Source organism: Corvus brachyrhynchos, unplaced genomic scaffold (assembly GCF_000691975.1).
Source record: "Corvus brachyrhynchos isolate BGI_N302 unplaced genomic scaffold, ASM69197v1 scaffold56, whole genome shotgun sequence".
NCBI classification, from domain to species: Eukaryota; Metazoa; Chordata; class Aves; order Passeriformes; family Corvidae; genus Corvus; species Corvus brachyrhynchos.
This window is the reverse complement of record NW_008238664.1, coordinates 5,725,221-5,738,448: the sequence shown is the minus strand read 5'-3', so window position 1 is coordinate 5,738,448 and position 13,228 is coordinate 5,725,221. Positions and strand designations below refer to the sequence as shown.

Below are 13,228 nucleotides of genomic sequence, written 5' to 3'. Positions count from 1 at the left end.
GGGGCCTGAGTGCGCGGTCACGTGAGGGTGGCCACGTGAGCGCGCGCCTGAGGGCGGCAGCCAGGGCGGGGCCGCGAAGTTACCTCAGCGCTCCGCCACCCGGGTTCGGGCTCTCGGTGTAGCACCTCACTAAAATCCCTTGGCGCTCGGCTCCCTGCCTTCATCATATGAGGGGCTTTAGCCGTCAATAAACGTCTAGCTTGTTTTCGCCCATCGTAATCGATGCAGAATGAGGTGAGGCCGGCGGTGTTGCTGCTGTAGCCCTTTTGTTCTCCCTCAGCCCAGGTTTTTTTGAAAGGAACATGGAATTGCGGGAGACAAGATGCGCAGCGTCCAGGTTACGCTTACGGCGTGCAATTTGTGCATACAGTAGTTACAGTCAGCATGGATTTAAAGGTGCTGCCAGAGCTGCCCAAGCTGCCTGTTCTCTTGGAAGGCTGGAGGCAACAGGCACGGGAGCTGGTTCTGAGAGCTTCCTCCATCAGTACCTTTCCGAGAAGGTCAGTGGTAGTATTGCCCATGTTATGGAAACTGAGGGCAGTACGCTCCCCAGCAGGACAACTGCAGATCTTGAAATTTTACCCAGCTTTGCAGGTCCCTGGAGATGTGATCTGTCTGCAGAGTCACCCCTTCTAAATCCGTTTATACACTGTGCTGCTCCATGGATGTGGGAAAGGGGAGATTGTCAAAGCACTAAAAGGCCATTTTCTTGCATAGATACAGGGGAGCAATATCTGTACTCTACCTCTCATAAGTACTTGGGCCCAAGAGCACTGTTCTGGTCTGTCTCCATTGTACCCATCTTGCTGTGTGCATACAGCTTTTTCCTGAGACCCAGTGCTTTCTGGGATGGGGTGTCTGGCAGTCTCCAAATAAACTTAAGCCTAAAGTAGGGACCTGCAGTAAGAACGAGATAATGCTATTATTGGATGTGTTGGGATAATTTTAATATTTGGATTGGGATTCATATTTGAAAGACATGTAATGCTTGTGCCTTGACTTATGCACAAGCCTAAATATTGGCAGGGTCAGGCTGAGCCTGAAAGTTGCACAGACAATAAAGGTAAGTTTGAAGAAGAAAAATGCCCTCCCTCATGTAAACACTCTTTTAACACCTCTCATTACCTATGTGGAAAGCTTCCATTTCACTGAATGAAAACAAATTCAGGTTTCCACCCTGTTGCTCTGTATTCAGGACTATTGCAAAGGAGTATTTTGAAAATGGGAGGTGGGTGCTTGAGAAAATGTATTTTTCACCTTCAAAAAAATAGCTCTTTTCAAAGCAGAATTTGCAAGATTTCTTATTAATAGATACATCAATTCTAACCCTAGTGTGTATGTGATGTAATGTGTATGTCAATGTCCCCAGTAGGACGGACATTCCTCAGTAAGAAGCCAGGACATTGAACAAATGTGTAGACTAGGGCATATACATTCCAGAGAAATGTTAACATTCATTTTCACTTTAAGTGACTGCTGCAATATAAAATGATACTCTCCCCTCCTCAGCTGTTGTCACCGGGGGAAGTGGTTGCCAGTGGGTAAAAGCCATGCAGCCAGCAATCATGTGGTCTGGATTTATCTTTCAGTATCTGGCAGCAAAAATAATGTAGCAACACAGATCTCGAGTTAAGTCTTGCTAAAAAGGTGGTGGTGTTCTTAGGAAAACAAAAAAGATAGCAAACATGGTGCAGGACAGAACACATATCTGCATGTTTAATTAATTAATATTTACTTATCTGTGTATGCAGTTACATTTTACCAACAAGTGCATTAAGAGATCTCCAGTACACTTTGCAAAGTGAAATTAGTGACAGTATAGTCCTGCACTTCATAAAAAGGGCTAAGCTACCTTCTTTTCTACACATAAAATAGTCTGTTTTCTGTTGATTTTAGTGTTATCTCCAATCTCTTTCCTCCTAGGAAAAGTGCATCTCCTCAGACCTGTTTTGCCCTCTTAGGGCTGTGTATTATAGAGGGTTGTCAGAAGCTGCTGCAGGAAGAAAGGCTGCAGCTTTGAAAGGCATCAGTCTCAAAAGAAGTATAACACTGTGGTCCAAATTACCAGGGATGCTTTGAAGAATGGATCATTTTTCAAATCTCTGGGACACGCAGGGGAAGAAGAGAAGGCTGCCAAATTGAAAAGGCAGGGAGACAGACAGACTAGGTGGCATGTGACAACTGCTGTGAATATGGTTAGTCCCAATTAAAATGAGAAACTCTCTCTCCCAATTGTCAAAGATTGTTCCAAAAAGCAAGGTACCAACAACCTTTCAAAACCAGTGTCTTGGATTTTGGTCACTGCCCTTCTCCTTTATGTTCATTCTGTTGGCAGATTGTTTATTTTTCTGCAGTCACCAACATTATCCTATGTGGGATTTATCCCTCAAATGCTTCCCTCCTCCATACGTGCACTCTTTGAATGCCTGTGCCTGACTGGACTGCTGTGGAACTGGGATGGCTGCTTGCAGCCCTGGCTCTACACCTGCATGGGGACTGGGCAGAAGGCCTGGTGGTGTTCATACTGACACAACTTGTCCCTCCAGAGCAGAGGGATCCACATGGCAGTGGGAGGATCCCCCAGAACTGAGTTAGAAGGAAAATGCAGACAGGAAAGGTGGATTTGCTTAGTCCTCACTGCCTGAGCTGTTTGCAGCACCAGAGAAGATGAACAGTTACCATGACTAATCCTCCAATTTGATGGGCTCTTTCTGGGGCACTGGGGTCACTTAGGAAAGAAACTGTTTTGAAAGAGAATTGCAGCACTTTCAAACACTCTTCAGAGCAAGTCATGAGAGTAAGAATGGGCCTTCCAAGACTGCCAGGAGCAAAGAGGGGGAAAAAAGAGGAGGTGGCCCTTTTCTAAGTGCTTACAAACCTCAAGTTTTCTCTTGCCTTTCTCTGCTTTACCCTCTCGGTGCTGCCTGCTTAAGGTGTGGTTTCAATGGTGCCCTAAGCAGCGTCAAGCAGGAATTACCTGGTGTATGGGACTAGTTGCTAGTCAGTGGTTGCCATTCAAGGAGCAAAAATCAGGTGCACATTATTACTTTTTAAAGAACTGTAGGGCTGACTGGCTGGCTGCCCTCCAGTTGCTGATGCTAGTAAAACCATTTGAATTGGCTAAGTTGGGATTTCTAGCACCCTTTGCTTTTGGATGCACAAGCCCACAGACAGCATTCACAAATCACTGTTGGGGCAAAACTGAATCTACGGTTATTCTGTGTTGCCACAAAACACAACCTCTCACCAAGGCTCTGTACCAGTCTCTAGCATCTCCAGCTGATTCAGTGTGCTTGGCATAGGGAAATTGAATTCAGAGACAGAGCCAGAGGGGTAGACTAAGCAATATATCCCATAGATTTTTGAACCAGACTGTGCTTGCTTTCTGTGGAAACCCAAACTCCCCGCCTCTGTGTATGTCTTCCAGATGATGGTCACATTAAATCCCATATAGTACCCCTGTCTTTGTAATCCATTACTAAAACCTCAGGAGAGAATGGGAGCCTCCAAACTGGCTAAAAAGAACAGATGAGGTTCTGAGAGAGGAGCAGGTTGTAGCATTTAAAGGGATGGTGACTAATTGTCACTCTTCCTTTCTCCTGGCATTTTACCTTAAGCTGCTTGATAGCTAAAATAACACACAACCATTGTGGCAGCCTGCAGGACAGTGGGTGCTTGCAAAACCCACGGTACATACTAACTCTGCCCAATCTCCTGCAGGGAGTCTTTCCCCCCACATGAATAAACAAGCAATTGGGGCTGCGGCTGTAAACTCAGCGAATGACATCGTCCCCACAGTGGGCATCTCGGGCCCCACATCACGCCTGACAATCAGCTGCAGCTGATACAGAGAAACATGGTGAGGACAGAGGGATCCCAGTGTGTTACCGTGAGGATGTTGGGCTGATTCCATTCTGCTTCAAGAAAGGGCTTGTAGCTATCCCTCCTGTGCATGAGCACCCGTGTACTCCCCATCCTAATCCTTGCTGAGGAGCTCCATTTCGGAAGGAATCCAACACCAACCCCACCTCCTTCCTGCCACCTCTTTGCAGTTCTGGGCGTCAATCTGCATACGCTGATCGTATCTGGCTGTGCTGCCACCTCCCGAGAGAAAGCAGCATCCCGGCTTCTGCTCAGAGGAAAGGAAACGTTCCACAGCCAGGCTCCCAGCCTGCACGGAGGGCCCCGGGGAAGCCAGGACTCTCCACACCGCCTGCAGCCGGCGGAGGCAAGACGTGGGCCCGAGAGTCGCCACACCTCCAGGTCAGCTGCAGTCTGAGCACCTCAGTTACTAACAAGGTTGAAGAAGCAGGAGGGTGAGACTGCCCATAGCAACTGAGAAAAAAAAGGCATACACAGGGAAGAGTGATCTCTTGGAAGAGAGGAAGAATCTTTAACCTGAGCTGGGATCCCAATGAGATGTGAGAGACAGGCTAGGATTGTAATTGGAAGAGAGGACAAGCCTTTCAGAGGGTAACTAACAGGAAAGCAGTAGCAAAGGAGTGATGATTGTTAACCTGAATAACCCAGAAGAACTGCATGATGTGACAAGAGGCTATGGGATAGTCAAGTGCAGGAGATGCACCATTTGAGTATCAGGTCACAGTCTGGATCAATTTCATTGCTCAAACAAGAGTTTTCAAAGTGCCTTTTATCCATTTAAGGAGGATACAAAAAAGAAAAAAGGACAATGTTATGATAACTCAATAGAAGTAGTTATATTCATTTACTACTGCATGTAAGCAACACTGGAAGATCTGCCAGGCTAATTAGCAGTAGCCAGAAAAAACCACAAGAGTAACCAAGGTAGTAACACAAGCTTGCCTGCATGTAAATCAATAAACTCCTACTGATTTGGGAAATCCATGAACCTTCAGAAACATGAGGGGAGGCAGTTCCAGACTGCTGCGTGGGAGACACTAAAACACTGTTTACAGATATTCTTATCTACAGTTTTTCCCTGACAGTCTTGAATGTGGGAGAGAGTCATACAGAGGGAATAAGCACTAAAATCAGACCAAAAAAAAATTCAGAAAAGAGAGGTCTGGAAGCTACCTCCACTGAGTCAAAGATTTTGATGATTTTTGAAAAGGTGACAACCACTGAGCTGTAGCTTTGCATTTGACTTACATATTAATTCTTTATTCTTTTCCCAAGAAATATAGTATGCCAAAATTCCTCCAAAGATCTCTTGATGGAATCAAGTTCCTAACTGCAGGTTCTGCTCAATAAGACACAATTCATTAGCCTTTGCCATCCTTCTTTGTCACAATAGGAAAGATGCTGCTGTTGGTTAAAGCATCTTGTTGTAGTCCCTGGTAGTCATAGCAAAGGCACCATTTGACAATTGAAAACTGTAAAGATCCAAGTTTTTCTGTCACTTTTTTGGTGGGTTTTGTTATTACTCTTGGTTTTATTTGGTTTTAGGCAGGGGGATGTTGAAGGGAGTTCAGATGTGATTTCAGGGAAAAAAAATTGAGCTGATTTTATACCATTTCTTCTTAGAAAGACACAAAGGAATGGGAAAAAAATAGCTGGCCTAACGACATGGCAATTTCTTGTACAAAAACTATATGGATATTACAAAAAAGCCAAGAGTGAGGGAGCCATCAATCCTCTGCCTCCCATACCAGCAGGAACAAAAAGTTGTGGTACCTAACTCAGACAGTCTTCAGAAGGCAGGATTTAAAGTATTTCTGGCATTTAACCACTTTCTGTTATGAATGCCTAGATAAAGACAATATACTGAGGTTAGCCTTGCTTTGGACTTCACTGTAAAGTTCATTACAGCATCTAGGTCAGCAAATCCCACAGGAGATGGTCTCTCTGCCAGTTCTATACTGAACATACCTTGAATGTATCTTGCTGTGTTAAACACCATTTCCTTTAATTTCCAAACTCAGCACAACTGGATCTCCAGAACATCAGTGGAAAGAAGGACAATTTGTGACAGCGAGCTTTCACTGATCAGAACAGAGAAGCTCCCCAATTCTGACCGCTGCAGGAAATGCAGAAAATAGGAGCAAGCAGAGAAGCAAGTGTGAGTGCAGAGCCTACTGCTTTGGTAATTTTTACTTTTGGTAATTTTTGCTTTTGGTAATTTACCACTGCAAAGTGACATTGTCCCTTCTTCTCTCCCCTCCAGTCATGGTGGGGTTTTTGTGGTTTTTTTCTTTCTCCTTCTGCTCACCACATTCATCATTTTATTACTCAACCCAGTTTAAGGATTCACTGACCTGTGCTAGGAGAAACAGGAAAGACCCATAATCTAGCACTAGGAACACACTCCCACTCACCTGCAGTCAACAAGACTTTAAAAAATAAAAGAATAGAACAAGATGCAACAGCTTTGGGGAGGTTTCAGCAATACACATAGAAAGTTCTATGAGTTTACTCCACTTGGTACCAAGGATTTAATTCCTTTACCTCAACATATAGAAATACTCAATGAGTTTCCATGGAAGAGCCTTATGTTCGAGTTCATTCACATCCCACAACCTTTTGCGAGTCTGCAACCATTCAAGATAATCACTTGCACAGGTTTGAATAGGAATATTTTAAGTAATTTTGAGGAACCAGGAAAGCTGGAAAGAGGCCAGAAATCTACCACTACCACACACATCCAAACCATCAGCCATCACCACCAGACCCTTTTGAATCCCTGGAGGAGAAAAAACAAAGGCCCAATCTCTTACGTCCCTTTGTTCATAGGAGAACCTACCTTTTAGATATTTAGATATTTGGAATTTAGATAATTCTCTCCTGCTGGGGTTTGGACTGGCAAAGAGAGCTCCCAAATGTCCATCAAACAGCAATCTTCAGTTAGATAGGGGTGCGAAACTGAGGAAGAGCCCTTAAAACTCTTCTTTCATACAGCAAAACCGTCAAAATAATTAAAACATTTTGGAGAGTATAAGGAAAACTGTTCACTTACTTTCCTCAGTTCTAGGACAGGGGAAAATGGAGCAGATGACAATTTATCTGGATAAGAATGCGTAGGAGAGGTTGAGATAGCCTCCAGAAGTTCAGGAGTGCAACTTGCATTCCCATGTTATTGGATTAATAATTAAAGTAGTTGCTTATACTAAACCAGTTTTCCCTCAATTTACTGGGCTATATCCTTCTATTTCTTTCTTTCACCCCTGTTTTCTCTCACAGCCTGTTTTACTGTATGATTTTATGATTGTCAGTGATTTTAAACTCAGTCATTAAAACCCAGGTTTACAGGTTTGCTGAAATGTAGAAATTATCAGGTAATCTTTCCCTTCTACAAATACCCATTTTATTCCATCTTATTTGCATTACCAATCAATATGGAGTGAAGTTCATTTTGCATCTCCCATTTCTTTGCTCTGAGAACAAAATCTTTGAAATCTCCCTGTAGACTTAAGGGCTGTTAAGATCAAGGGGCTTCTCTGTAGTCCTGCAAAGGTCTTCAGTGATGTTTTAGGAGAGAGGAGCAATCTACACCACGAAAACACCAAGCTCCTGCAAAGGTAAACTGAAGGTTGAAAACCTTGGATATCCTAATCCCTAGCAAACATGAACTAGAGGGGATTTCCTTTAAACTCACTTTAGATCTTTTAAACCCATGAGATATGGGGGAGGCTTCCTCCTGCCAGAATCTGGCACTTCTGCCTTGTTCATTACAGTTACAGCTGCCAAGAGAAAAGAGTAAAAAACAACCATCATTTGACAGTGAACAGGTTTACAAACACAGCTTTTGGCTGAACCTTGGATGTTTGTTTGGAAGCTTTTTACTGTGCTTTATAGTCATTCCTCCTTTCCTGACAGGGATGAACAGCTTTCCCTCCATTAACTGTATCTCCCTTGGGTTCTCTGTTCAAGTTAGAAAGAAAGTTCTTGAAGAACTTGGAGGGCACATTTGGGACTCGTGTACAACACAACAGTGGTTTGTTTGCAGTGGCTTAATTTAAATTGGATTTCACATCAATTCCTTGAACAGCTGAGGAACCCTGTGTGGACACACTTATTTGCCTTAAGAGTTGTCTAAAATCAGTTCCTAATCAATTTAAGCTCCACTGATCAGATTTAAATGTATACTTAAAAGGTCAACACAACCTTTTGAATTGATTTAATGAAATGATATTGAAAGCAATGCTTGAGTAAACTGGTGCAACTCTCTGTAAAAGCTGTCTGAATTAGCGTAATATGGATTGTCAAAAAATGGAGAAACATCTCTCCCCCTTGAAGTTTGCAAATTCAATCTCTTGATTGAATGCTAGCAAGATAGAGGCTGATGGATCTCTCCCCTGATGGAGCCTCATATTGATTTTATCATTAGATATACAAAACAAATGCCTAATTCAGTAATAGGCACGTTTTATGCCTTCCTTTAACAGTGTTGATCTAAACACTACATATATACACTTCAGCTCAAAATCACATATATTCCTTCTTCAATAGGAAATTTCAAAATTCAGGAATGTTTTTGAAATCATGATCTTTAAAAGATTAGAATCTAGGAAGATAGGACCTATGAAAAAATTTAGAGAAATAACAGCATGAAAGAATCACTTATGTCAGGAGCCTATTTCACTCTTTAACAGGTGCAGATATCCATCATAAATTAAGCTTCATTTGTGCTGAGTGGTTGAATTGCTGAGGAATCAGTTTATTGGTATGTGAAATATTTACTATGTATAGCTGGACAGATACCCGGGAATTCTGATGAAGCCCATTAATGCATAAGAGAGAACATCCTTTCCTTGTAAGACTTGAGAAATCATAAGCTTTGCTCCTCTCAGTATCTTATACAGACCTTTTAAAAACTATCCGACTTGTCCATAGAAATGTATCTAGAATAACTATTAAGAAGGTCTTTTTTGGTAGAAAATGTTCTCTCTCTTCAGGAGAGCTGCTGTTATAGACGTTAATATCCAAAATAAAACCCGCTTTTATTTAAATTACATTTTTTTGCCCCCTGTGTAGAAATTGCCTTTTTCTTATAGAAAGGTGAGAAACCACATGTTACTTTGAACAATTTCAGATGCCCAAAAGAGAAGAGTGATACTGGGATCACTTCAAAAAATGCATTAACTTAGAAGTCAATAACTAACATTTGGCTGGGAATTATTTGCATGTGTTCTTTGAATAAGGAGCGCCATTTACTGTGGATTTCTGTATCTGTGGAACAACGAAAATAATGGTACAAAGGTAGAAGACACTTCTATTTGCTATCTAAAAGTTTTGGGTTCCCACCTGTAATATGAGATCTGGGTTTGCTATCTAGAATAATTGATCTTCACGACAAATACAAGCAAGTTAAGCTCTTAGAGTGTTACAATATGCAAGGAAAAAAAGACATCAACAGCAGGTTTACACAGACAAGAAATGTTTCAAACAAGTGTAGGCCACGTTCATTGCAGCTGGGGAGCCACATAAAAAACCCAACCAAAATTAAGACAGCAGTAAGAGCCGGTATGAACTGTGCTATATTAAAAAGCTAATACTGAGAGCCATGAAAGCTCAAGAGTTTACACGAGCAACCTATAAAATGCTAATGTAACTAACACCAGGGAACTCTGCAGAAACCATCCCTCTGCAAATTCAAAAGTATATTAAAAAAAAATCAAATTATTTCCAGGACAAGAAATAATACATGTATACAAATTTGCAAAGTTAAATTTTTTAGTCTCTTCATAATGTACAGGCATATGCCACCAAGATATACATATAATTTTCAAGAATATGTTTCTCTGAGATGGAAGTGAGTCCTCTGTCCCACCTGATAAAAATTGCCTCTAAGTTCAGGGAGTCTGAACATGAGTAGTACAAATGTCATTCCATCCTCTAAACCTTGTGGCTATGCAGTGGTCTGCTCACACATCTGAAGGACTGCTATAGAATGGCTGTGAACAATATGATTTTTTAACAGATTGTTGTCGCAGTATTTTGCATGCTTTGTTCATATTACATGGAAAAGAGTAGGTGTGCAAGGCAGAGTATGTATCTGTGTGCTGGCTTTGAATTTACATTGGGGACATTTCAACTTCTGAATGGTTTTTTTTTTAAAAAAAGGCAACAATTTTTTTTTTTCTTTTTTTTTAATTTACCATGAGGCACAGAAAACAGATGGAAAGCCGTCAAGGGTCAAATCTTCCCTTTTTTCCCAAGAAGATACAAACTGGCCATGTAACAAAGGGATGAAGTGTTTCTCCATGAACACTGCACGCATTAGGCTAAACCCATCGCACTAGTTAATTTTAACTAAAATTGCAGAATAAATGAAGAAAGCATACTTTTATTGTAACCTTGAGCATTTTAATTAAAAAAAGAATTGTGGCTTCTGCCACGAGTACTAGCACATTCATAGAGACGTGCAAGAAAGACCTTGCATTCTCACAAAACGGACATTTCCTTCTGCCTCACAGGCAAAAGCTCATAGGGAGCCTGTTGCCCCATTACACCCAACCACCACAGCCACAGCCACTCTCACATGGAGAGTGATCCTTCCAGTAAAGGGGCAGCTGGGAGAAATTTTTTCTGTTATTTGAATGCATCATTAATACTTAATGTTTCAAATACTTGTTAGAGTATGACAGAGAACATCAGTCACTTCCATCAAGACTGGAATTCATGGGAGCAAAAGTCCTTTACTACAACTAAAACATTGCTGGGATAACACTGGGAACACTTGTTCCTATTTCCACAGGCTCAGCAATACTTCAGCTGGCCTTTTTATGAAGACCAGCTGAGGGTATGATACGTAATAGCAGCCTGTACAGAAATCCCACTTCCAGTCAGAGACTGGAACATGCCAGTTCAAGACTAGTCTAATCTCTACTTGGGAGATTTTACACCTGGGAGCAGTGAAAATAATGCTTTAAAAATATTATATATTAAACAGCTACAAAATTCATTGCAATTCATATTGTTAACTTTTGTTAATCAGTTCATCTTCTGCATAAAAAAAGCTAGAAATAAAGAATTGACTTCTTCCTTGCCCAGATTTTTATAATAAAAAACGTTTTTAATCTTCTGGTTTATGTAACTATTTCAAAGTTGGTGGAAGAGGATATGATATCTGCAACAAGTATAAATTTCAAGAATGCTTCTATTTTGCCATAAAATAATACTCGATTGAAAAAATAATACACTTAATAAAGAAGCTAAGGCAAATTGTTGTTCCTTGACGCTGGTGACCTCTGAAACTTCCTGAAACAGATTAAATATTATCATCAGTCCAGCCACCTCCAGGTAAAATGAAATAATGATTTGTGTGCAAGCAGGTTACAAGAGACTGAATGGAAGAGCCCAAAAAGAGAGCAAAATAATTACATGACTGGCTTGAGAAGATAGAGGAAATAATGAATTCATAACAAGCAATAGAGATTATCCATCACTGTGTGCTCAGTTTGCAATTGCTCTGTGATTTAGGCACTTCTCTTGAACTAATTACTGAAGAAAGGAATGCTAAGGGTGTCTCTGCTTCCCCCTGTTTGAATTGAAAAGGGAAGTGTGCAGAGAAGCACATGGTGCGTGTACATAGGCTCACAACCCTTCTCCTCCAGGTGTGGAATAATGTTTCACTGAGACATCCTCCTGGTCATTGTCTGGGGTTGGGACAAGCTGCCTGCATCAGACCTTCCCTAAAATTTTTTCCAGGGCAAATCCAGGTTATGGATCCTGTAAAATGTCTCCCCTCTTTTTAACTACACTCAGTGGCAGTTGTATCTTCCAGCACACAATCTGAAGCAAGCTTTCCAATGGAAATGTTCTGAAAATACCAGGTGACAGGATGAAAACATCTCTGCCACAGTATATTTCTGATCTGTTAAATACATTGTATCTGGATCAATGCAAGTATACCAAGTGGATGGGAAAACGTTGGAGGTACACAAAATTTGTATTGTGCCTGTTAGATTTCAAATGTAAAGCAAGAGCAACAAACAGACAATGAGGATTTTAAGGAAAGACCTTTGCTATTGAGGTGGTTAAAGTTATCAAATGTAACAGAACACAGACAAGGTTGGGCCTTTCCTGAAACACCAGATCCTGAATGCAGAATGTCACCCAAAAGGCAACACCGATTCACAGGATTACTTGGTTCTCTCCTTTATACTTATTCTTCAGGTTTGGATTTTTCTTTCACTTTGTGTTGGCATGAGTAGTCTGCGATCAAAGCCAGATGATTCACGGAATAAAGGGAAGACTTGGATAATGTCTGGACAATGCTGGTGTCCTGTACAGTTGCTTATTTTAAGCGAACAAACATGACGGCAAAAAGAAGGGCAGGCAGGGCAGGTCCCAGTGTAGTATGGATCCAGGTCCAGAGGAGTCACTTTGCAGCCCCTTTTGTATCATTACATTTAATTTTTTAAACTCACCAAGATTATGTTAAGTACTAGGGGAAAAAAGAATAAAAAGGAAATGGCACTATTTTCCAGAAGACTTGATTTTCTTTTTTGTATTTGTACACATCCAAGGTCTTTTCTACCAGAGGAGAGTCATGCAACACATATGTCTCTTCATTGCTCATTTTCTTTCTTTCCTCTCTGGTTCTTTGTCCTTCTTGCTAAACTGTGAATGGCCCTGTTGTGCAGCTCTGGGGACTCTGAGAAATGCGAATGAATTTCACAGTTGTAGACATTTTTACAGAAGTACAATCACAGTTCCACTGTCAAGCCTACACTGAACCCAGAGCAGGTTTATTAAACATGTAAAGCTGCTCCTTATCCTCTCTGTAATGCCTGTTTGGGGGTAAGGGGTGGGAAAAAAAAGCGCATGGATTTTTGATGATGGGGTAGTTAACAGCTGGAGCAGATGACTGAAAGAAGCCATTTTCCACCTTATCCTTCTCCTCCACCAGCCTTCTGATCAAGGCTTGATATCTTACTGAGGGATCTGTTGCTGTCACACACAAACTACCAGGCTCAGCACTAAATTGAGGAGGTGAATGGCTGTAATAGGAAGGGGCTCCAACTACTTGATCAAAGGGGTCCTTCCTCCTACCCTTTCCTTCAGTGACTCTATTAACAGAATACAGGCAATATTGTAGAGGATTTTAACTCAGTCTTCTATTAGCTTGTGAATCATTAAAAATGGTCTCCTTCAGAAATGTGGCATTTGGTGCAATTCTTGTCTCAAACAAGCTTAGAGAAACAGTTTATCAGTCTTCTAATTTATTATTAGAGTTCACTAAAATTTCAAAGAGTTGCACACTAGAGGAAAATAGCTTTTATATCTAATTGCTGAGATTAATTTA

General features: G+C 41.3%; 1 long non-coding RNA gene across 1 annotated transcript; it reads left to right on the top strand.

Annotated features, from left to right (window-relative positions):
* Positions 1-13: 13 nt before the first annotated feature.
* LOC108447539 lies at positions 14-12,698 on the top strand. The gene is made up of 2 exons (XR_001863145.1): positions 14-4,263; positions 5,904-12,698. It is a non-coding gene; the product is annotated as an uncharacterized LOC108447539 (long non-coding RNA).
* Positions 12,699-13,228: the final 530 nt, after the last annotated feature.